Genomic DNA, 25,762 nt, shown 5'->3' with positions numbered 1-25,762 from the left:
ATTGATAGAACAAGTTGACAAATGTGAAGGTACATTATTACATATGTATGATTAAGATTTGGTAAAAAAAAAAAATCAGGATTACGATTTATAGAAATACTGAAAGAATAACAGATCATGCATCTGAATTTTCTCAAATTGTTAATTTTTATCAGTGCAATCCTGAAACGGGGGAACGAAACGGATGAGGAAGTGACATGATCAGTACAGCAGTGTAAGTGCCGCCCCAACTGGCATGGATGCCAGTGCAGGGGCACTTACACTGTTATAGGGAGCAGTGTGGCAGCGCAAACCACCAGCACAGCCTTGCCGGAAGTTGTATCTCCAGCACAAGGGCTCATGTCGGTGCCAAAGGGGGCATTCCCAGGGGCAGAGCTGCCATTTGTAGCCTTCAAAGTCCTTTTGGCCCAGGAATGCCCCTTTTTGCAGGCACCTAGTTACACCTGCAAAAAGGCAGGCATAACCCCGTGAAACACTATAGAGAGTTTCATGGGGTTTTCTTTAAAATACAAAATGGAACTGCGCAAAGAAGTCCGCCCAGCGTACCTGTTTCGCGGACAGTTTACGGGGGCCCCTGAGCGCCTCCAGGTTCTTGTGATCACTCCATACTTCAAAAGGGACTTTAGAACCTTCCAAAAACTGCCTCCACACCGTGAGGGCATGGTGGACGGCGGCCGCTTCCTTTTCCCAGATCGGGCATTTGAGCTGAGATTGCACGAACTTCTTAGAGAAGTAAGTGTACGGATTCAGAAGACCGTCCCTCCCTTGCTGTAAAAGTGCACCCCCCATTGCCACGTCTGAGGCATCAACCTGGACTATAAAATCTGTTTGGGTGCTTTAACACCGGTTCGGAGGTAAACAGTCGCTTGAGGGTATCGAAAGCGGTTTGGCACTGGGTGGTCCAATTGATTTTAGCTGAGGGCAACGTGGCGGCCCTGCCTTTTCCCTTAGTCTTAAGGAGATCAATGATGGGGAGTACGATTTGAGCGAAATTGGGATGAATTCCCTGTAGAAGTTAGCGAACCCAAGAAATTGCTGAACCTGCTTACGGGTGGAGGGTGGTTCCCAACTGGTTACTGATTGCACTTTATCAGGGTCCATAGTGAGACCGTGGTGTGAAATTATATAGCCCAGGAAGGTTGTTTTTGGTGAAATTCGCACTTGGACACCTTAGCATAGAGCTGATTGTCTTTGAGGCGTTGCAATACTTCACTCACCAGGGCAACGTGTTCGTCCATAGTTTTAGAGTAAATGAGAATATCATCCAAATAAACCACCACGCCCCTATACAACAAGTCATGTAGAATCTCATTAATGAATTGCATGAAGATCCCCGGGGCCCCTTTTAATCCGAAAGGCATCACTAAGAATTCATACATGCCAAAGCAACCGGAAAAGGCTGTCAAAGGTACATTGCCCTCCCGAATTCTGATTCTGTAATAGGCTTCCACCAAGTCTAGTTTTGTAAAGATACGCCCCTCCTTCAATTGTCCCAAGAGATCCGAGATCAATGGAATGGGGTAGGCATTGGACTGGGTGACTGCATTGAGTTTTCGAAAGTCGATGCATAAGCGCAAGTCACCCGTTTTTTTGCACACAAAGAAAGCAGGGGCCAAAGAAGGGGCGGTAGACAGCCGGATGAAACCCCGAGCCAAATTCTTGTCCAAGAATTCTCGTAGCACGGTACGTTCGGAAGCGCTCATGGGATAGATCTTACTTTTAGGCAGTTTTTCATTTTCCACCACTTCAATAGCACAGTCTGTTTGGCGGTGGGGGGGGTGGTAGTACATCACATTCCTGTACATCAAAAACGTCCGTAAAGTCTCGATACTCAACAGGTAGTGGAAAGGACGAAGGGGTGTCTGAGACTAAAGCCGAGGTTGACGGAGGTACAACAGCCACCTCGAGACGATGTTGGTCACAATTAGGATCAGAGAACTTTATAGTCCCAGCCCACCAAAGGAGACTCTTTCTGACGCTGTATGGTAAGGCTATCGTTTTGATCTTTTTCTTGGTAATGTCTGACTGATGTGATCTTAGGAGTCACTGTAGTGGCCGTGAGTGGAATCGTACCCATGGGACGATCGCTATGCAAGCTACCATTAAGCCCATGAGTCTCGCTAGGGACATGAGTTTGGCAGTCTTTAATTTGGCAGTGTTTGAAGCCAAGGTTATTATTTTTACCATCCTCTCTCTGGGTAGGGATAATGAATATGTTTTGGAATTGATCTTGGCCCCTAGGTGAGTCATAGTCTAGGAGGGCTGTAGGGAGCTTTTGCTGAAGTTTATGAGGTACCCGTGCTGTTGAACTACCTGAACAACTCTGGTTGTGTGAGAGTGTGATATCTGTGGAGTTGGGGCACAGATCAGGATGTCGTCCAGGTAAGGATGTACCTGGACTCCCTCCTGTCTGAGGACCGCTATTACGGAAATGAGGGTCTTGGTGAAGACCCTCGGGGCAGAAGTCAGGCCAAATGGGAGGGCCTTGAATTGGTAGTGTTGATGTCCGTACGCAAAGCGCAGGAAACGTCTGTGGGAAGGATGGATAGGGATGTGGAGGTATGCCTCTGTGAGGTCCACAGCAGTCATAAAGGTGCCAGGAAGGAGGGATTCCACGACTGATTCGACCGTTTCCATATGGAAATGTCTGCGGATCATTCTTTTGTTGATATATTTCAGATCCAAGATTGCCTTCCTGTCCCCATTCTTCTTTGGGACTGTGAAGAAAATAGAATACACTCCCTGGCACCTTTGTTGGCTGGGAACCTGTTCGATGGCCCTGATACGTGACAGATGTTGAATGGCAGCTAGGGTTCTGCTGTGTTTGCCTTTCCTGTAAGAGGTGGGGGAATGGAGGAAACGATCTAAGGGTTGGGATACAAATTCCAGAAGGTATCCCTGTGTTATTATTTTGAAGACCCATTTGACCGGATTGGACTGAGCCCACCTTGCTGTGAACTGTTGGAGTCTCCCGCCTATGTGGCTGGTGTCACTGTGTGCTATTCTTTGTGAATCTATCTGGTTTGTCTGATCTTGGTTGTGATCCTTGTGGTCTTTGGAATCTGCCTCCCCTACGAAAGGGTTGGGGGTTGCCCCACGATCCCCAGGAGGATCCCCATGAGCCTCTCCTAAAGTCCTGTCTAAACCTGGGCAAGATCTTGGAGGCATGAAAGGAAGGATAAGAAGTTGTACACTGAACCTTTTTGATTGGCATTGGCAGCACCTGTTTTTTGTCTTTGGTCTCTACCAAAATGCTGTCTAGTTTCTCCCCGAAGAGCCTGCCTTCTTTTATCGGATAAGACATAAGTGTTGTTTTGGCTTTGAAGTCGGCCGGCCAGGCCCTCAGCCAAAGAGCTCTCCTGAGGGAGGTAACCTATGACATGGACCTTGCTACGAATGACATGGTATCAAGTGATGCGTCGGCCATCAGAGTGGTGGCATTAAGGACTCTTTCAAGTCCTCCTATGACTCTAAGGTTGTCCTCCGGGACTAATTGCATGATCTTTTTAATCCAAGATATGAAGCCCTGGCGAAGATGGAAGTGGTAGCACTGGCTTGGATGGCTAGGGCCGATGCTTCGTGAGCCCTTCTGGCCAAGAAGTCTGACTTTCTGTCCAGCTGATCCCGTAGGGACCCTACCCCGTCCTCTGGCACCAGACCTGGGGACTGCAGGTCAAGCACTGGGGCCTCAACCAGAGGAACTTTTAGCATGGTCATAGCACAGGGATGGGGAACCTCCGGCCTGGGGGCCGTATGTGGCCCCCGAAGACATTTTCCGTGGCCCTCGGGAGCTCTGGGGCCGGGTGTGTGTGTGTGGGGGGGAGGCGTGGAGGCTGGGGCCTGGTTGCGTGGGGCCGGCGTGCGTGTGCGTGTGTGTGGGGGGAAAAGGCTTTTCTTTCTTTTTCTGTCACTCTCCTTTCTCTCCCTCTTTTTCTGTCTCTTTGTCTGTCTCCCTCCGTCCTTTTCTTTCTTTCTCCCCCTCCATTTCTTTCTCCCTTTCTCTCTCTTTTCCCCTCCCTCCCTTTTCCTCTTTCTCTGTTTTATTTCCTCCCTCCCCTGCGGATCGGCTGCGGGCTGCACCCCCCTGGAGCCTCATTTGCTCAGGCCCACTGCTGGCTGCCCTCCCGCCTGGAGACAGTGTGGTATGTAACAATAATGGAACACATATTGTAGAAGTATATGTGTAAAGAATGATCACAAAGTAAATTTTACCAAATTTTACCAAAAAGTGGTCTCTATCATTAAATCCTGGAATGTGAACAATTTGGTTGAAAGGATTAAGGAAGAAATATTAGAGTGTATTAAAAAAGAGATTTGGGATTTTGTATAATTTATTTTTTATAACTGGAAAATGTATATATGTGTTTTTGTATTGTATAAATACTTTTGCAAATAAAATATTTTTTTATTTTTAACCTGCCCTCAATCCCCGGCCGATTGACACACACAGTTACCTGTATGTATGCAGAGTTAGAGATTTGGGCTAGGAGCACAAAATGAAGCAGGAGAGTGACTCATAGAATTCTGTGAAGACAACAATTTGTTTATTGCAAACATATTTCAAGCAACCAGACAAGTGGACATCACTGGACAGCCAGATCAAATCAAGCCTGAACTGTCCCTATAAGCTAAAGTTACTAAATGGAGGCTATCACACTTTGGTCACATTATGTGAAATCAAGAGTCACCATAAAAAACAAAAAAAAGTCGAAGGCAGCAAGAAAAGAAGAAGACCCAACATGAGATGGATTGATTCTACAAAGGAAGCTTGTAAGACCTGAGCAAGGGTGTTAATGATAGGATTTTTTGTAGGACATTGATTCATAGGGTCGCCATGAATCGGAAGTGACTTGACAGCACTTAACACAGAGAGAAAGAGTTGCAGTAGTGCTGATATCCCAACCCTCAATCCCTAACTGATTTATTAAAGAGCTCTAACTCCTTAATAAATCAGTTAATTCTGGGCCAACAACCTTTTGTCTTGCTTGCACAACCATTACCAGATAGTTAGAGAATAAGACAGAGCTGGGAATGAGAGGAGGTATATGCACTGCAGGGAAACACACAATTCCCTGCTCCAATTAATTACAGATACTTCTGGATAATACTTTGAGTCAATAATCCAAAGCACTTTGGACTAAATGAATGTGCCTCGATGCAACTTTGCATTTGCTGAATGGAGAAGAGAGACAGCTGCAGACAAAAAGAAAAACAGTTGACATTTTTAGTGCTAAAAGATGCTGTGTTGGATACAAAGGACCATATGTGGAGCTTGAAATGGATCATTCCCATCTATCCCTTTCCGCATCAGCCCCTTGTAGTCCAAAACAGTGATTTCTAGAGAGTTGGGATGACCCTCAGAAATACTATGAGATGGGTCTTGGGGTATATTAGCAAAAATCATTCCCACTCCTCTTATGTGAATATAAGTTCCTTTTTGCTTCAGGAAGATGTCTTTGTATCTAACCCATAATCTCTAAGAGCTTTTAAAGCATATGGTTTAAGGAAGACCCAAGAGTTTGTGACCAACCAAACCAAAAGGTACTCAACAAAATTACCTTTTCGCTGCCTGTTTCCGAGTGCCAAAAAAGGGGGAGGGGCTCCAAGCATCTGACCAGTCACAACACATAAAAGTGGGCCCCAAGTTGTACAAGACTTTGCTTGGGCTGAGGTCCCAGCCAAACCAATTTGAGACAGCAGACTATTGAAGAAGTCTTCCATATCATCCAGGGTACTGCTTAATGGGAGAGAGAAGGCAACAAGGTAGCCTGATCTTGTCAGATCTCAGAAGGTAAGCAGGGTTGGTACTTTGATGGGAGACCATCAAGGAAGTCTCTGCAGAGGATGGCAATGGCAAACCATCTTTAAATAAATGAGGAGATGTGTTGGTTTCCAGCAATCGAGAGTATAAAGAGCCAGCGTGGTGTAGTGGTTAAGAGCGGTGGTTTGGAGCGGTGGAGTCTGATCTGGAGAACCGGGTTTGATTCCCCACTCCTCCACATGAGCGGCGGACACTAATCTGGTGAACTAGATTTGTTTCTCCACTCCTACACATGAAGCCAGCTGGGTGACCTTGGGCAAGTCATGCTCTCTCAGCCTCACCCACCTCACAGGGTGTTTGTTGTGGGGAGGGGAAGGGAAGGCGATTGTAGGCCGGTTTGATTCTGCCTTAAGTGGCAGAGAAAGTCGGCATATAAAAACCAACTCTTCTTCTTCTAAAGCATAGTTTCCACAGAGCTGCTAACTTTATTTCTTGGCAGAGCTCTGGGGCCTGGCATACAGACTAGATGAAGTTTCACTCATCACTTCTTTCAAGCCATTCAGAGATGTTTACAAAATGAAATACTAATGAAGTCATTCACAGTTGTGTGAATGTTAAAAAGGCAATTGATTATCCATTCTGAGCTTAAACACAAGATAAATGTGCTCAGCAACTGACAGACAGCAACTCTACACACACACACAAGGGTGAAAGGGTTATCCAGTATGAAGTATCTTAGCATGTAAAAACTTGTGATTTCCTCAGGGTTCCAAACCAGAGGCGATCGAATCAAACTGCAACTCCTGAATTTTTTTTTTATAAGGTACCTAAACAAGAATGAGTACCCAGCTTGCTGGGGGTAAAGGGAAGATGACTGGGGAAGGCACTGGCAAACCACCCCGTAAACATAGTCTGCCTAGTAAACGTTGAGATGTGATGTCAGCCCATGGGTCAGGAATGACCTGGTGCTTGCACAGGGGACCTTTACCTTACCTTTTAAACAAGAATATGAATATCTCCATAAATTACGAAGCCAGCTCAGGATTGGCTCTTGGCTGTACTCAGGCTTCTAGAACATGAGTCTGTCATGTGAAAAAAGCAGATTGGATTCCATTTTTGAAATATGAACTGTGCAAACACCCACCCAAGGGTTGCCAACTGTTCATATGTTTTATGGATTGTTCATTTTGGGACCTCCATCTAGTATCCTTTTTTGAAAAACTTATTATAGATAGATTCCCAGGAGCAACCAGGGCACTACAAACATGGCACCAGGCTTCCATAAACACTTTTTATATGAAAGGAAGACTAGTTTTCCCCCCACATGTCATAAAGGAAAAAAGAGGTCAGCTTAAATTTGCATATATGTTACATTTATGTGTGTGTAAAGTGCCGTCAAGTCGCAGCCGACTGCAACCCCTTTTGGGCTTTTCATGGCAAGAGACTATCAGAGGTGGTTTGCCAGTGCCTTCCTCTGCACAGCAACCGTGGTATTCCTTGGTGGTCTCCCATCCAAATACTAACCAGGGCTGACCCTGCTTAGCTTCTGAGATCTGACGAGATCAGGCTAGCCTGGGCCATCCAGGTCAGGGCTTACATTTATGTACAATAATTAAAAAAAATCTTTGTGTATAACCTTTTTTGAGGGGACTGTCTTACATTCAGCGTTGTCTTCCTTTCAGGTGAATATGGTATGTATTACCTGTAGGAAGAACTGAGTGTGCACTTGGGTCTTGCACATATTTGTTACTCTGCCAGAGCCAGCTGACTGAGCTGCACTCATCCTGTACAGAAAGCAGTAAGGTAGCTAATCAACTATTTGGTGTGGCGGGGGAGAGACGGACAGGATGGTTGGTGGTGGATATAATCCTCCCTCCCTAAAGCTAAACTGCTTTTTGGACAGGGCTACAGATGTGCAGCTTAGCCGGATCAAGCCAGCAACTGTCCAAGTTTCTTTTTCAGTTATGAAGATGGACTTTTGTGTCTGGAAAATCTTCTTCCGGCCTCAGCTTCCATTTCAAAACGTGTGAGAAGGCAAGGATTCTGGACACAAAAGCCTTCAAGAGAAACAACTAATATAGGTTAACTGATTCCATCGAAAGGTAACGCATATGTTAAGTTGGCTATACATCATCCACTCTGAAAACGGAAATGGTTGCGTAGGCTAATAAGAGGCTTATAATGACTGCTTGCCAGCTGTTTGCCAGCCCCATAGTTTGTAAGTAAAATTATTACAATGATGCTGGCGGATACCCATGATTATATAGGGGCCCCAGTAAGTTCCACAATGCCCTATTTGTTTCTCAACAGAAACTGGCTGGAGCACCCAAAGTTTGCCAGGTTCAAAGGCGGCAACGCTGTGCCGCTTCCGCGTTTCCCAGAATTTATCCCCTGAGATAAGCTGCTCCCTTGGCTGATCTGATGGCACCAGAACCCACAGGGGGAACTTAGCTGGCCTCACAACCTAGCCACGACCCCGCTATTAACACGACCATTTATACAACCACGTGCCATTTCCATCCATAATGAGCTTTGCCTGGCAGCTACTAAGGGAAAGGTAACAAGGGTCAGTGAATTGCACTGGACCATTCATTTAAGGCTGGGGCAGGCATTTATTCAACTTGCAGATACACACATCCCATCTAAGAGCAGCAGGCCCAGAGGCAGGACAAAGGAGAGCTCCCTCATCCGAAAGCGGGGCCAATCCCTTCAGGAGGAAATACAATATAGCCCTGGTCACCAACCCTCTGGCCCCCTACGATGGGGGCGGGGAGGGGGGCTCTTGACCCAGCTGGTCTCCAGGCATGCCCTCGCACTGAAAACCAGAGTTTCCAATTCTGCTCTTTCCAACGCCTTCCCACCCCGATCTCCCCACCTCCAGATCCTGGGGTTACAAACAATCGGCACGACAAAAGCCCGCTCACTGTTTTGTTTCAGTGGGGCACCGCTTTCCCCCCCTCCTTTTTGAAAGGGGCTTGAAAAGAGCGTACAAACGGGGGGGGGGAGAGATACAACTTCCGCTGCCTGTGTAGGTGTCCGTTGTTTAAAAGGTTTGTTCATCCTTACTGGGAAGGATTTAATAAAAAATTTAAAAAAAATCAAAATCGGAAGGGAGCTCCCACTCCAGCACGGCGTTCAAAGGAGGGGCTGAGAATCCAGATGTTCGACCGAATTTCCAAAAAAGAAGACTCCAGCCAGCTCCCAGGACCAAAGCTGCAGCTTCTTCCAGAGGGGGGAAAAAAACCTTTAAAGTCTGATCTGGGGAATGCGGGTGTCACGCATGGGGATCTTTAATTTTTTTAAAAAATCTTCTCGGTAGACCGGCTGCTCCAACAAAAGCTGCAACATCCCATCGCAATCTCCCCCCCCCCTTCCCCAGGTACTAAACTCCCGCCCCCGCCCAATTTTTGTTTTTTTCCATTGAAATTCCTTCTTCCCATATACGGATATCGATTCTCCTTCCTGCGAAATGCAATGGCACAGAAGCAACAGCCCAGCACGGGACTCCAACGAGGCAAAAGGCTTTTTTACAAAGGAACATCTGCAGGCTCTTAATTCAAACCGTCATACAACCATCTCGGGGGGGAGGGGAGGGGGGGAGAGAGGGAGCCAGCAATCACTATTTTTTTAAATAGATTAGGTTTAAAATAATCGAAGCCCCGAGCCTGCAGTCCAATGCAAGCCTGCCCAGGATCGAGCCGCGGCCGCGCGATCCCAGCCGTACTTTGAAGTCGACCCCAACTCCCACCCCCACCCACCCCGACTTACTTCCCAGTAAACTGGAGTTGGCTCGGTTTGTCATTCCGCTGCAGGGGAGAGGCGAAGAGAGGAGGGCTTGCCAACTTCACCCGATTGCACAATTGGAGATGCGCGATTTCCCTGCGCTCCTCTGCCCTCCTGCCGCTGGTTCCACTCCAGATCGAGACCCCTCTAGTCTAACACACGCCAGATCCAGGAGGAAGAGGAACCAAGGCGCGGAAGGGAGACGATCCAACCGCCCGGTCCAAGCGGCAGCTGCTCCTCTGGGGTCGACCTTCAATCCTTGGACCGGTTGCAGTTTCTCCCCTTTTTCTCGCCGCTTCCACTCGCCAAGGTTTCCGGACGGGGAGGGGAATCCTGTGCAATCCCAAACGAGTCAACCCCCGCGAAGCCCTTGGTAGATCACGCCGTGCTTTCCTTTCCTCGCAGGGGGGAAACACAAAACCCGTCTCTCTCGCTGCGACATCAGCCAAACGCCCTGGACTCCGGCGGGGTTGACTCTGGTTGCATATCGGACTGCAGAAAGGCCGCCCCCTGGCGGACGCGGGTGGGCATCGCAAGCACCGGCCCCCCGGCACAGGGTTGACGTCTCGAGCAGAAAGTGGGGGGGAGACAGAGAGGAAAAACCGATTTCAGGTGAGGGAAACAGCAAAACCATCTGGCCTATCTGTTTCTTCTTCTTGTTTTTCTTTCTCTTACAGGAGGAAGGAGGGGCACTTTTTCCAGGGTCAGTGAATTGCATTGGACCATTCATTTAAGGCTGGGGCATGCATTTATTCAACTTATTGTAGTAGTTTTTTTTTTTTTATGTTGCTAAATGGATACACCGGAGAGGTGTCCCATAAGCCTATTGAATAATACAACATTGAAAGGGGTAAAGTACAATTTGGATCTTCGCAGCTCTTGAGTTTTGTTCAGAGACGTCCAAAGGTTCACGTCCGTAGCCACAGGTTCCAAAAACAACAGGCTGAGGATGACTTTTAATGTTAATAGTCAAAAAGGGCAAGAGTCCAGTAGCACCTTAAAGACTAACAAAAATATTTTCTGGTAGGGTATGAGCTTTCGTGAGCCACAGCTCACTTCTTCAGATACAGCTAGATGTGTCTAGTGGTTTCTGTGGTTTTCCCAAGCCTGAATCCTAGTGCCTAGATTGGCTTTGCTCATGCTATCTTTTGTGTAAACCTTTTGGACAGTGTGAACCACTCTGACCAAGTCTCAGCTTGGCAGAGGAGACTCACCCTGTATTTGGAGCTTGGCAAGGGTTGCTCTGAGCCCTTTGCCTGGAGGCTCAACCTTTTGACTCAGAGCTGGTGGCAGCGACCCGTTCAGCTCAAGGCGGAAGCCTGGAGTTGAACGTTTTGTTTTGTAGATTACCCCAAACCTAAACAAAGCGAGCCCAGCTGGTGGAGACTGGTTGGCGCTCTCTTCGACATGGTATGTATCATTCGAATGTATCATTCTAGCTGTATCTGAAGAAGTGAGCTGTGGCTCACGAAAGCTCATACCCTACCAGAAAATATTTTTGTTAGTCTTTAAGGTGCTACTGGACTCTTGCCCTTTTTGACTACTGCAAACAGACTAACACTGCTACCCACTGTGAATTATTTTAATGTTAATATTATTGATGTGAACTATATATCGATACATGTTTTATATTTCACGTTTTAATTGCTGACACGTGATGTAAGTTTTGTTGTTGATAACTGCCCTGTTCAGGCTGGGAAAGGGTGGGGTAAAATAATAATGATAATGATGGTGATGATGACACTGCCATAGCACAAAAACCACAGACCTGGCAAACAGCACCACTATGCTACATATATATGCTATAAACATCCACAAACTGGACTGTGAAAAAATTATTGATCTTTCAGATCAGAGGCACAAACCCTCAGGCCTTCATGAGTTTTCAAAGCCACAGACAATTTACATGCAGTACCCAAAAAAAGAAGAAAGGGTGTACTAATGCCTTGTTGCAAGTGTCTCAAAAGTATGGCCCAAGGCGTGAGCAACCTGCTTTTTATACACAGAACACACACATACACAATCTGTCATATTATGCTCGAGTACACACCTAGTGACCACCATAAAAGACCATTCTTGTGGTGGTTTGGTTGCTGTTTGGGAACAGCTGATTCTTATGAGGGGCTGAACTAAGATGACTCCTGGAGGGTAAACAGCCAGTGTGGTACAGTGGTGGGACTGGGATCTGGTAGACCCAGTTTCAAATTCTCATAGGGTTGTCAATCTCCAGGTAGGCCTGGAGTTCTCCCAGAACTACAACTGATTTCCAGACAACAAAGAGCAGGAAATGGCAGCTTCTATGGCAGGCTTTATGGCATCACATTCCTGCAGAGCTCCCTTCCCTTACCAAACTCTGCCCTTCCCAGGCACTGCCCCCAAATCTCCATGAATTTCCTAAGCCACAGTCGTCAACCCCAAATTCTCCACTCTGTCATGCAAGCTTACTGGGTAACCTTAGTCCACACTCAGCCTAAAATACTTCACAGGGTTGTTGTTATGAGGATAAAATAGAAGGTGAGGACGATGTTGCAAGCGGCTTTGGGGTCCCCACTGGGGAGAAAAGCAGGGCATAAATAAATTAGTAAGAGCTACTGCTGATACCTTACTGATTGTGCTGAATTGAGATGAATCGCTTCAGGAGCAGGAAGTCCCCTAGCGTTTTTACAGGGACCTTTTACTGGGTAGATCAGCTGGGTCACAGAACACTCAGCCTTTGCTAAGAACAAGTGCCACGTGCCAAAGCAGCTGGGACATGCCAGGAGCAATGCTGCAACGCTGTTAGTGACTCCTGAAGCAGAGCAATGGTGTCCCAGGAGACTAGCAAAAAGACAGATTCTTCATCTGTCCGTCTCTAGACTTCAGACAAAGTATTGCTGCCTGCATTTGAGAACACACCACAGTCAATGTGTCTGGCATGGCCCTTCCTTGTATTTGAATAATTTTAATTTAATATAATTTAAAATAATTTGTATTTTAGTAAATCTCAGTACAAATTTGGGTCTTTTTGACATGGGGAGGCTAGAGCCCCTGTTCTATCATCCTGGTCCAAATTGGGTCCCAGCACACTTGAGGAATTGAGCTTCATGTACCTGTGGCTGTCGGGAAGGTGAGTCTGGTCCTGACTTGCAGCCCAAAGTCTTGCCTAATCCAGCGCTTAATTACAGGTCTGTCCATCCTGATCACTGTGGTTTTCCATAACCAGGCACCTAATGGTACACAAAAGATCACAGAAACTTCTCCCCAGCCTCTGGAATGTCACAGCCTTCCAAGTTTTTGGACCAAAGAGAGCCTGAAACAGTTTAATAGGCAGAAACACAGAGGGTGTATCTGTGAGTTTGGCTAAATTCAGCACAGCTTAGAAGGAACTGCAAGCATTTGTGTTGCTGCTATCTCTGACTGCAAAGAAACAGACCATAGCTCCCATCCTGCTCTTACTGAAGTCAACAACTAAATGAAGCAGGATACCCTGTATGTTAGTTTAGTATGTGACTGGTCCAAAACCACCCAATGAGCCTCCACAACATGATGTGGATTCAAACCTGGGTCTCCCAGACCCTACTCTGAAGTGCTAACTGCTACACCACACCAGCTTTCATAGGGTGGCTGCTGTTGCCAATCTCCAGAAAGCTTCCAGAAGTACAACTGAACTCTAGATGACAGAGATCTGTCCCCCTGGAGAAGATGGCTGCCTTGGAGGGTGGGCTGTATGGCATTATATTTGGCTGAGACCTCTCTTCTCCCCTCCCTAAACCCTGCCCTCCTCAGACTCCACCAGAAAATCTCCAGAAATTTCCCAGCTTGGAGCTGGCAACCTTAGTCAGGCCTGGCCCCAAGGTACCCTCCCTCAAAGGCCAAATTAGAACTGGAAGAACCCTGACCCCTTCCTCTCCCCCTTGCTTTTACTGACAACCAAGCCTTGGAATGCTGTGGTTGCCTAGCAAGAGCTACTGAGGGAATCCATTGCTTAAAGCTACAGGTGTTTCTTTTATCATTTTGGTGGGTTTTTTTTAACACCTCAGTATATATTTTTTGGATTTAACATTTTTCTAGAAACCTGGGCCCCTTTTTACATTTGCAGAAAGATCTGTCTTGCCCCTTCACAGCTCCAGTCACCAGACTTAAGTATCCAAAAAGTTGGCCGACTTCACTATTAGAATATAAGATGTTTAGAAGCCATTACTTAAACTTCTCACAGAAGGGAGTGTGGCTTTCACTGAAGTAACCAGTATACCCCTGAGCTGCTTCTTTCTTCACCATCACAGGAACAATAGATGGTGGGTCACTCAAATGGAGGCAAAGAACGGTAGTGGGTTTTAATCCCAGTTTAAACACTGTTAAACACTGGGTTTAAACACTGTAGGTTATGTTTTTTCAAAAGTTTCTCCATTCTATCAGTGACTCCTTTAATAAATGGCAAGAATACCTTTCCTATGGGAGACTGTTTTTCCTGAGTTTTCTGATTTTTGTTTGGTTTAATGGCCCTGCTGATTTCATTCTTGGAGTAGCCGTTTGCTAGCAGTGCGTGATTTAGCTGATTAGTTTCTTCCTTGAGAAACTGTGGTTCACAGATCCGTCTTGCACGTCTTGCACTCTTAAAGGAGTCACTGATAGGATGGAGAAACTTTTGAAAAAACATAACCTACAAACAGTGTTTAAACCCACCAAGAAAATACAACAAATGCTACGATCAGCAAAAGACAAAAGAGACCCCCTCACCTCTGCAGGAGTATATTGTATACCTTGCAGCTGTGGAGAAGTTTACATCGGGACCACAAAACGCAGCATACAAACAAGGATAAAAGAACATGAAAGATACTGCAGACTTGGCCAACCTGAGAAATCAGCAGTGGCTGAACATGGACTGACACAAACAGGACACAGGGTCTTATTCCAAGACACTGAAAGACTGAACAATTCTACCAACTATTTTGTCAGATTGCACAGAGAAGCCATTGAAATGCATAAACATCAGCACAACTTTAACAGAAAAGAGGAGAGTTTAAGAATGAATAAGGCTTGGCTTCCTGTTCTGAAAACCTACAGACTAACAAAGACAACATTCAACAATAGACATGCAGATTAGCTTTGTATTACACACATTAACAGATCACTTCAGGATACAATGGTTCCATATTAACATACCATACCCTCATTAGCAAGTTATCTTGATACTTACAGGACAATGATTAGCACATTACTTTTGCCGGACAATACTCAGCTCAAACCCAACCCCTTTCTGACTATATATTACTCTTCCTACACCCTTGACACTGAGAGACACTGTCCTTCAGTGTTACTACTCTGAAGATGCCTGCCACAGTTGCTGGCGAAACGTCAGGAAAGAAAATTCCAAGACCATGGTTACACAGCCCGGATAACCTACAAGAACCAATGAACTCTGACCGTGAAAGCCTTCGACAATATTTTTTCACTCAGAAGACTTATGGCTGTTAGAAGTCCATCTAAGGCACAGAAAGAGGGCGTTTTATTTTTTAAGCATCTCGTGAAGATACAATTGAAGTATGAGAAGCAAAAGCATGTGATTTTGCACCTGCGAATCATCATGAAGTTAAAATTAAGGTCCTCAAATTGGAATGCTTACATGTATTTTAAAGGTTTTCAAGATCTCACTTTTTCTTCTCATCCCAATTTCTCAGTTCTGAGTTATGAAGAGGAAAGGATTCACGCCCACCCTTGGCAGCAAGAGCCATGCTTCCAACTTGTGTATTAAGGGAGCGAGTGATCATGCCTATTTTTTCCCCATTTTACTATTTAAATAACTAATCTAAGTTCCAACAGCTGGGTTTGGGCTGAAACGCAGCCAAGAGGGTTCAAGATGACTGAAGCGTTTCATGTTCAAAGAAGTGCTGAAACAAACATCAAAGCTGGCTGTTTGAATTAATGGATCTCCTCGATCTAAATTCAAAGCAGAAACGGGTGTATCTCAAAAGTGCTTTTAAAAGACACTATTCAATTACAAGCAGTTATCTTTAATATGTACCAAAACTGCCAAGAAGACATAAAACCTCTTTCCATCAATGGGAAAATAAATAGCCAGATAAATCTGCATACATTTTGATTATTTCATATGTTTCTCTCTCCAGGGAAGTGGTATGCTGAAAGCAAAGCCAAGAAAACTAAGGTAAGTATTTCAGTATTGGCATTCATTCAGATCATATTCCTAAATGAAAAAAGAGATGTTTCCTGGTATAACGCTTTAAGGCTTTGTTATTCTGCTCAGCCTGGAAATTGAACTGGGCATCCCTACCTAAATCAGAACTATTTAGAAGCTCAGATTTAGCACTGTTTAGCTTACTTTTCAAGGTCAGAGATCATATGTAAGGAGCTCTGATTTAATCTAGCACCTGAGGGCCTTCAAAGACAGATAGCTTTTAAGGGTCAAAGTGCGAAGGATATTGCAAAAGGGGTCCAGTGCTGGGCTTTTTTGTAAACTCAGCTCTTTCAGTTGGCAGAGGGGTACTGCTTGTAATTTTTTGTATATACACAATATAAACAGCAAAACACACAGACACCCCCCCCCTATATCATCCACCCTAAGCCACAACTTTCCCTAAAAGTTAATGAGAAACATAAGTTAAAGAAAGGGGAGGAAGGAAAGAAACAGAAAGAGCACAATCTAGCGTGCAGAGAAAGAAGAAAAAGGAGCAGCTTATTTTTTTTCTACCCTTTATAGTTAAATCCAAACACTTCTGCCAAATACAAGTGTACGTTTCAGGAATCTCTCACTTTCTCTCCCCCTTCCCCTTTCAGGAGTTAGTAGGAAATCCACCATAGTGTAGTGTTTAGGGTTCAAGAGAGACCAGAGGAAGACCGTAATGAGATCTGTGCTGGTCCACAAAATGCAAGTTGCAGACCTGAGAAGCCTGAGTCTGGTGCAGAATTCTGTATGAATGGAGTGTGTGTGTGTGTGTGTGTGTGTGTGTGTGGGTGGGTGGGTGGAGGGTTAACCCTTCAATCTCTACTCAGTCTTGCTCTTCAAAACCAGTTTCCCCCATTCTGCTATGAGTATTTTGAAGGAGAAAAGATGTGTTTTTTAAAGGACTACTGCTGGGGAAAACTGAGTCCAGCCCCACACTCAGGCAACCATAAACCAGCCAGTCTCACTCAGTCTAAGCCTAATTCACAGGGCTGTAGTGAGGATAAAATGGGGGAAGGGTTTATACCACTTTGAGTTCTTTGGAGGAAAGGCAAGATAAATCAAACTGGCACATTTTTTTCTAGCATTCCCTCTGTCTACCCACTGCTCAATACTGTTTTATTCAAAATATTTAGAAACTGTTTTCTTACACCTAAATCAGCTTAATAGTAAGACAGTGATGATGCAAATAAAACAGTAGTAGGCAAAATTGAATGAGACAATGAGCAATGGATAGCAGGCAGCAAAACAGCGAAGGCTGTAACTATATTACAAGAAATAAATGTACAAATGAAGCTAAGCAACAAAGGTTACAAAGCAAGGAAATAACAATGTCAAGAAAAAAATCAGCTGGAGTTGCTGATAATAAGTGCAAAAAAGTTCATGTAAGACATAGAGTCATATTTTAGTCAATATCAAACTGTTTTCTCACACCTAAATCAGCTTAATAGTAAGACAGTGGCAAGACACCATGGGAAGAGTTCACGTCAAACAAAGGTAACAATACTGAAGAGATGCCAGGAAACCTTAAGCTGATGAGAAAAGACAAAAACTGTAAGGTAAAAAGATCTCCTGGAAGTCAATTCTGTTATGCCTTAAGATCCAGAAAGCATCGTTGTGATGGACTGATTAGGTTCCGCCTCTCCCTCAGAGCAACCAATGGGAGCTGACGGAAAGTTGGTGAGAGGGACATTTAAAAACATCGATTAGTTGAGAGTGAGTTTAGCTGAGTGAAGCAGAGGCAGAGTAGCTGAAGGCTGATTGAATCCCAAATGCTGGAATAGGGAAATAGTTCAAGAGTTCAACTGACAAGAAACTTTGCAACTTCTACCTGATTGACCCCTACGTTGTGTTCAAACCATAAATAAAAGTTAACTTTTTGTTTTAACCCTGTGGGCTGGATGTTTAGGGTCTCAGGGAAAGAAGTGCGCGCGCGCACACACACACACACAAGATCTCAGCTTATATGTAGATATTAGGATATGAATAAATAGTGGCAGCGTGTGAATGAAGCCGTGTTTGAGTCCCCTGTCCCAATAGCGCTATACGTTGGTCTCCCCTCAAAATCAATTTGGAAACTCTAGTTATAGTGCAGAATGCCACAGCTCAGCTATTATTGGGAGCTAGATGGAGCATGCCTATTCCATTCTGCAGTCACTCCACTGGCTGCCCATCAGTTACCGGGCTCGATTTAAAGTATCAGCTATCACATACAAAGCCCTTTATGGCCTCGGACCCTCAGATCTGCGGAACTGTCTGTCTCCCTATACTCCGCCATGACAGCTTCGCTGATCCAAACAAGGCCTTCTGTAGGCGCCAACCTACAAATGGGCAAAATCAACAACTGCCCATACACATGCGCCCATCTTGTGGAATAGCCTGCCTGAGGAAGTCAGGAAGGCTCCCACTCTGCTGACTTTCCACAAACTATGCAAAACTGAATTATTCAAGCGAGCTTTTCTACGCAGTGTACAGGGTTGCACTGTACAAAAGGCTTCACAAAGTTACTTGGATAAATTATTGGGGACTGTGGTCCGTACTACTGTGTACAGTTTGCTGTGGGTTAGCTCCTGTTGTGCAATTTTGCATCATTTAATGTGTCATGTTAACACTTATACTTTGCTTTAGTTCTGTTTTTTAGGCTTCTGGTTGGATCTACAACCCAAATCCTATTTCATTGTTTATTGAATGTTCCATCTTGATTATATTGACTCACTCTGTGCAATCTGCTTTGAGTCCCAGTGAGGAATGTAGAATATAAAAAATGTTTAAATAAATTGTGTCAGTAAGGGGTGATAATTAAAAAGGACTAGGATACCATTTTAGGTAACATGTCAGTGAGAGAAGGCCCTCATATGTAAAAGGGTCATGGCTTTCTCAATATTATAAAAGAGGCAAGACAGGAGGCGAATTGCGACTGCCTGAACTACTGGTAACCCTGAACCTGTAGGACTGAAGGTACGGAGGGTGGTAAGGACTCTTGAGTGAATGAAAAAGGGCGTCACAATCATTTTGGTAGGGCTGCCCCAAGACTACGTAAAAAGCTGCAGCCTTATGCAATCTGAGAGATATACCCCTAAAGCCCTAGCAACATCACCTAGGACACTGAGGTGCAATGCTCAGCTCATGCATGACTGTTTCATAGACTAGAAATGAAATAGAAGAGGAAACTGCTCCAACCCTGCTTACGGTCCTGCCCAGTCCCTGTTAACCTCCATCCTATTTGTAGGGTGCTAGGTAAAAAACAGAAAATAAGTTTGTCAAGCTCCTAGAAAGCTGCCATACATGGCTGGAAAGGCTGCATTTGGCCCACTGGGTCACAAGGTATGCAACTGTGCCTGTGGCAAGATACCCCGAAACCACATCCTGCTGAGGTCTCTGCCCTGGGGTGAGGCCAAGGAGGTTATCTCTTCACAGGTCTGCAATTAGAAGCTGGTTCTACAAGACCAACCTGTGCATAACTCTTTGCTGTAACACAGCAAAGATGCCTATAGGGTGAAAAGGTAGAGAGGAAGCAGGGCCCATCAATCACCAGCTTGACACTTCTCTCCCCCAGCAGGGCATTTCATAGTGGAGAACTGAAGCAGAGACAGGACAACCTTGGAGCCATGTTTCCCAGCAACAATTGCCCAATGGAGATACTGAAAGAGCATGGGGAAGGCATAGCAGTATCAAACCCCATGGCCAGCTCCAAGGAAGGGGAGAAGGGAAAAGGATGGAACTCAAGAGTCTTCGCTTCCTCCTTTCAAATTTTCTCTCCTTTTTGTGTCCTTGTTAAAGCAGAGGTCTTCAGGGTCACCAGGCATGCATGATGTGGTAAGAGTGTCAGACTAGGATCTGGAAGACTATGGGCTGAATCCTCACTGCCATGGAAGCTCTCTGGGAGACCTTGGACCAGTAACTGTCTTTCAGCTTAACCTGTTTCACAAGGTGGTTGTTGCATGTATAAAATAGAGGGAAACATGATGTTGTAAACTGCTTGGATCTCTGTTGGGGAGAAAAGTGGGGTATAATATCTAAATAAAAATGTCAAAGATCCACACTTCCTGAGCTGTTTCATAGGGAGGCCCTCAGGGATTCCCGGCACTGTCTACCTGATATGTGTCTTTTAGGATTGAGGCCTAAGTTGTTGTAACCCCGCCACACACACACACACACACACACACACACACACACACACACACACACACACACACACACACACACACACACACACACCATCCTTTCATGCCCTGGCTCCTCCCCAGAAACTGTCTGCAGAAGAGACTCAGACGCTCAACAAATCAGGGCTGACATGTGGACTGTCAACAGACTGGTCGAGTTCCATGCAGGGAACTCAATTCCTGAGGGGCCCCAGTAGCACAGAGAAGACAGCATCCACCTCACCCCCCAGCAGCACTTTCTCTGGCCTGGAACAGCCCTAGTGATCTGCTGTTAGCTCCATTGGGGAAACATGTATACGGACAGCTCCCCATGGCTATTTCAGGTCCAACCAATGGTGCAGGGGAAACTGAAGCCCTCTTTTCCCCATCCACCATCGTCCTGATCCACATTGGGCCTCCATGTGCTTGGAAACTTGAGTTTTCAGCACAGAATCCACAAATCAGCACAGAATCCAGGCATCATCTGACCCAAAGGCCTCAAGGCAACCACTTATCTGTCATATGGCTTTTGTATGGTGTGAATCACAATTTTTGCACTGAGCGGCAGCTACTATAAGTAGCTCTGCTCCCTGCACACACTCATCAACAGCAAAAATCTTCCTGTGCTGTGCAACTGCATGTGCCTTTAAAATGCCATCCACTGTGTTACTAAACACATACATGATTCCAAATCAGTCCAGAAGAGCCCACCCTGTGTAGCCTGGCCTAGCCCTCCCCCCCCCTTTTTTTTTTTGCTCTGGGTAGAAGAGACCAAACCCTGGATTTCCAATAGGTATCTAAAGACCCACATCAGCTCAACACCACAGACCGCCTTACCCAGCTCCCTGGAAAGCTTTCTTGAATAGCGTGCAAAGTATGTGGGCCAACAGTATTTAAACGTACAAGCACCACTGTTTTCAATAATGGCTTCATTTTTCTCCATGTGGGAGCTTTAAACATTTGAAATAGCCAGTAATCCATAATCCCTGCCCACAAAGTAATGCTATGGCCCCAACTGCCTCAGCTTGTTTGTATTACAATATATTTTCTAATGAAAACCAACTTCCACTAAGAAAGGGGGGCACAACCAAATGTACATGATTTTGATGAGAAACTCCTTCCAACCTGAACAAGAAAGATATTGTGATGGCCAAGATAAATAATTTCCTAAGGTTCTAAAACAATTGCCTCTAAAGCCAAAAGGCTTTTGCAGGAGGAGAATAAATCAAAGGTAGGTTATCTGGGCCATCCCATAATGTTAGAGTGCAGGAACATACACTTTTCATAAAGTTTTTAAAACAACACTGCATAACACTGAACACCATAAAAAGGGAGTTAGCGAATTCCATAGTGCTTTTTACACTATAATTTCTATAGCCCACTAAAATTTGCAAAGCAAGAGTGCATATCCAGTTCAGGATTGACAAATCTATGCCAAATAGTTATACATATGCACTTGCTTAAGAATGTAGAAAATGTCTTCCTAGATTAAGGTCCATCTAGTCCAGTATTCTTTGCAAGATTTCAAGCAACCAGTAAACAATAGGTGGTCTACTGGAAACCAGCAAAAATGTTTTTGTTCACCCTTGCTGTATTTAAATAGACATGCTATCTTTAAAACCAGAAAAGCATCTAGGGCCACCTTTATATGTTACCCAGAGCTGTGTAACATCTCAGTGTTACTACACGATAACATCTCAAATATCCTCACTTGCAATAGGAATGGACAATCCTACAATAGTACCCACAATCTATCTTTCCCGAGTGTGATTTTTAGATGTTGTAAGGAGTGGTATGGGAGAAAACTATGAAATGTCACCAACCACGATGGTCTGGAAACATAGAAAGGAGGGTCCAATTCTTCTTCAGCTCAAAAATCTAATTTTTTAATTCCATGAGAACTAATTCTTAAATTCCTTTATCCTAAAATTCTTGTCAAATATACAGGAATTATATATTTTATAAAGGACAGAATCTCTACTTTTTACATTTAAGCATATTCAGATGTAGCTCCTATTCTAATTCCTGTCACAGTCCTAGAATATCAGCAATACTCCTTAATCCTAAACCATCTCTGATGCTCTGCAGGACTATATGGAGTCTGAAGACATTCTAATCTCTGAAAAAAATTGCAGGAATATTCAATATATGTGGCTTTAAATCTAGGCTTATTTAATAGTAGATGGGGCAAATATAAACAAGACAGTTGATTAACATATTTTATTTGTGCACTTCTGCTTCACTATTGTCACTGACTACCATCATCCGCAACCTCTTAGAATCTTACAGTTGGAAAGTATGGAAAGTACCTCCAGGGTCATCCCAACCCCCTGCACAATGCAGGAATTCACAACTACCTCCCCCCACACCTGCTCCATGCCCAGAAGGTGGCAAAAACCCCTCCAGGATCCCTTGCCAACCTGGCTTGGAGGAAAAGGGAGCTAGCGTGGTGTAGTGGATAAGAGCGGTGGTTTGGAGCGGTGGAGTCTGATCTGGAGAACTGGGTTTGATTCCCCACTCCTACGCATGAGTGGCGGAGGCTAATCTGGTGAACTGGATTTGTTTCCCCACTCCTACATACGAAGCCAGCTGGGTGACCTTGGGCCAGTCACACACTCTCAGCCCCACCCACCTCACAGGGTGTCTGTTGTGAGGAGGGGAAGGGAAGGTGATTGTAAGCCGGTCTGAGTCTCCCTTAAGTGGTAGAGAAAGTCGGCATATAAAAAACCAACTCTTCTTCTTCTAAGAATCCTTTCTTTCAGAACTCAAGAGTGAGCTCCTTAGCTCTGCCCACTCGGTCTCTGAGCTTCTCTTAGAGATTAACCCTTTGTCCGTCACACACACCCATGCCGATCCTAGGCTGCAACTTTCTTCCCTCATCATGTGTTCTGTTTTTGCCATGTTGAGTACAGTTTCCTTCACAAGAGAAGGCTGAGGAAAAGTAGGTATTGAGCAGTTCTGCATATTCAGATGTTGATCTCATCTTGGGTGGCACCTCTTTACCAGAAAGCAACCTGACTTGTTCAGTTCAAGGAGACACTCTTGTTGCAGCAGCATTACAGTTGGCACTGTACTAAAACAAGCCATTTATAGTGCAGTCCTATGCTAGTTTACTCCAATCTAAGCCCATTCGTTACAAATGGTTTCGAGTTGAGTAACTGTACATAGGACCACACTGCTAAAGATACCCCAGATCCTACAGCCTGGAATGTGGCTACTTTAAAGCATAAAGATGACAAATTATCTTGCTGTGATAAGAAGAATGTGGGAAGGGGGGGAAATATATCAGGAATACTAGAGATGCTTTGCATCATATGTTATGGCACCACTGCAACATTGCTACAACTACTTCTCTGCCCCCAGGAGAGACAGTATAGTGGGACCAGAATTGCTGTTTTCGAAACCCTTAGTATGTTGTTCAATTCAAGTAGATCAAAGGCAACCACTCCTCAATTTTCTTGCAATATTGATTTCACCAGCTTGATTCTACTTTGAGCAATGAAGATAAGCAATGCATAAAGAAGCAATAACATTTTCTTTATTGTGCAAGCAGAACAAAAGTGCATCAAAATTTGGAGCATGTTTTTGGTATTTTGATGTTTCAAAGTGAAAACTGGACTTTATGATGTGTTTCAGGCAACAATGTTTTATTCTTTTAATAAATCCAATGACATATTTTCCAAAAGGAAAGCTAAAATTATTAAGCAAATGTTTCTGTAATGCAGTCTGCCCATGAACTTCTCCAGCACTTCCTCAACAGAACTCTAAAGTCACGTAAACGAGTTTAACAGATAACATTAAAAATCATTAGCAACCCTTAACCCTATATTGTGCAACTTTTAAAATAAAATAGCAGATAGAGTTTGTATGTTATCACTATAGTATGTCAGCAATAACTCACACTGATTTCTCAGATATCCAGCCATAACAGAATTCTACAGAATTCTACAGTCTGAAAAATATACAGAGACCCTGGACACAGAGATAAGTAGACACCACATTTGTTTCAAACCACCACCCAGCAATTCCCAAAACATATACTAGACACTAGTGCAACCTTAGTGTATAATTACATGTGTAAACAAGAGCAATAAAATTAGCTAATTTACATATACACTCTCTGCAGTTGTATAGGCTCTCTTACATTAACCTGTCAGACAGACATCATAACAGATTTCAGTAGAAAATAGTTATTTCAGGTATCTGGCAGCTTTCCTCCAAACATATCAATTAGATACATTTTTAAAAATCAATCCCTTGTATCCAAGTTTTTGTAAAATAACTGCAAAAAAAAAAAAAACCTGCCCAGGGCTCCTGACCTTGACACTACAGCTACATGTAGCTTAAGCCTTATTATGCAAAATTCAGATGTGTTGGTTCACCAGAACAATGTTTAGCCACTCACATTGGGATGTATTTTTTATTTCAAGTTATTTTGTGCTCTCCCATGGCACTTGTCCACACTGAGCTAGGAGGAAAATATGTCTTTATTGTTTCTTGTCTTGTCCATTGCCTACAAGGTTATATGCTTGGGCGGCTCACTCCTCAACAGCCCCCCCCCCAATATTTTTACACTGTAATCTTATTTCTTGAGACAGATCCAGAGATCTATGGGGCTCTGATGGATGACTGAACGTCATCCAAACAGATAGTGCCTTACTAATGGAAAATGTTTGGCGTGTGTAGTTTCCCTAGATATAGGATAGAATTCCCCCACCCAGTCACATGAATGAAGTGTAATCACTGAATCTGAACAGATGATGGGTTTCTAAGAAAATAAAAACTCAGGTTATAGAATGCTCTAGAATGGATATAAAAACAAAACCCTTGGCTAAATGTGCATGGAGATATTTGACACAATGACTTTTCCAAGCCACAGAAAAAAATACAAAAATATTGCACTTATAGAACCCGACATTTGTATTTGGCCAATGGGGGGGGGGGGGGAGAGTGAACACAGCTGCATGCACTCAAACATTGCATCAAGTACAGTGTAACATGCAGTAAGATAGCAGACTTTCGGTGTTTTGTGAAAGCAACACACTACACCACATGCATATAGACAGTGACGCAAATGTGGAAAATATATATCACCACTCCCCAAATAGAAAAAGCAACAGAAGAGATATAAATATGTTGGAGTTGAAGACAGACATCTAACAGACCAGAACTGTCACTACTGTCCCTCCCACTGATTTCAAATCCACCAAGTATGGCTGTTTAAAACTTTTTCAAAAAGAACATGAGCACAGGAATGTAGGGTTTAGCTGGATTTTACTCAACAGTTTATTAGACAGTTTGGCAACTGCTCTGTCCAACACAAAATCTCATGTTTCTATTTTGTGCTTGGAAGTTATGCTAGTCATTAAGCTCTGTAGTATGCCTGATGATCCAACATAATCAGCAACTGTATAGCCTTACTTGGCACTTGGACATAGTGTAATTCATGACCCAGCCTAAAAATAGTATTCTGCAGAATCAGGTCCAATTTTGCTTCCTGTAAGAACACACCTGCATTTTCCATCCCTGTTTATATGCATAGATGTTATCACAGGTTTCTGGTGACTTTCAAAGTGTGTGTGTAATCCATGCAGACAGTACTGTTCACGCTATCAAGCACAGTAGAACTTAGCATCTTTAAAATCACATTTGAAATTTCTTTTACAATCCAGTTTTAAAAATGAACAAATGTGCCTAATCATCTACACAAAATTAAGAGAAAGTGTTAACTCCAGTGCAATGTCTTAAAAACCATTTTTAAAAGAAGTCCTCTGGCTTAAACATAAATCACAACCTTACTTGGTAGATTAGAAACTACCACAGACTGACTGCATATTTTTTAAAACTCTTAACAATAATATTTTACCCTCACTATAAACAAAATAGAGTTGTTGATATGTACCTAAATTGAAGTGACTC

At 44.1% G+C, this 25,762-nt stretch overlaps 1 protein-coding gene across 2 annotated transcripts in view; it reads right to left on the bottom strand.

Moving 5' to 3' along the window:
* The window catches only part of MOB3B (MOB kinase activator 3B), a 122,192-nt gene extending 112,293 nt beyond the window's left edge, over positions 1-9,899 (bottom strand). For both annotated transcript variants that reach the window (XM_056848519.1, XM_056848520.1), the window contains exon 1: positions 9,795-9,899. The gene's annotated coding sequence lies outside the window, so the exon portion shown is untranslated. The remainder of the gene's footprint in view (positions 1-9,794) is intronic.
* Positions 9,900-25,762: the final 15,863 nt, after the last annotated feature.

Source organism: Euleptes europaea, chromosome 4, assembly GCF_029931775.1.
Source record: "Euleptes europaea isolate rEulEur1 chromosome 4, rEulEur1.hap1, whole genome shotgun sequence".
Taxonomy (NCBI): domain Eukaryota; kingdom Metazoa; phylum Chordata; class Lepidosauria; order Squamata; family Sphaerodactylidae; genus Euleptes; species Euleptes europaea.
This window is presented reverse-complemented; position numbering and strand designations above follow the sequence as displayed.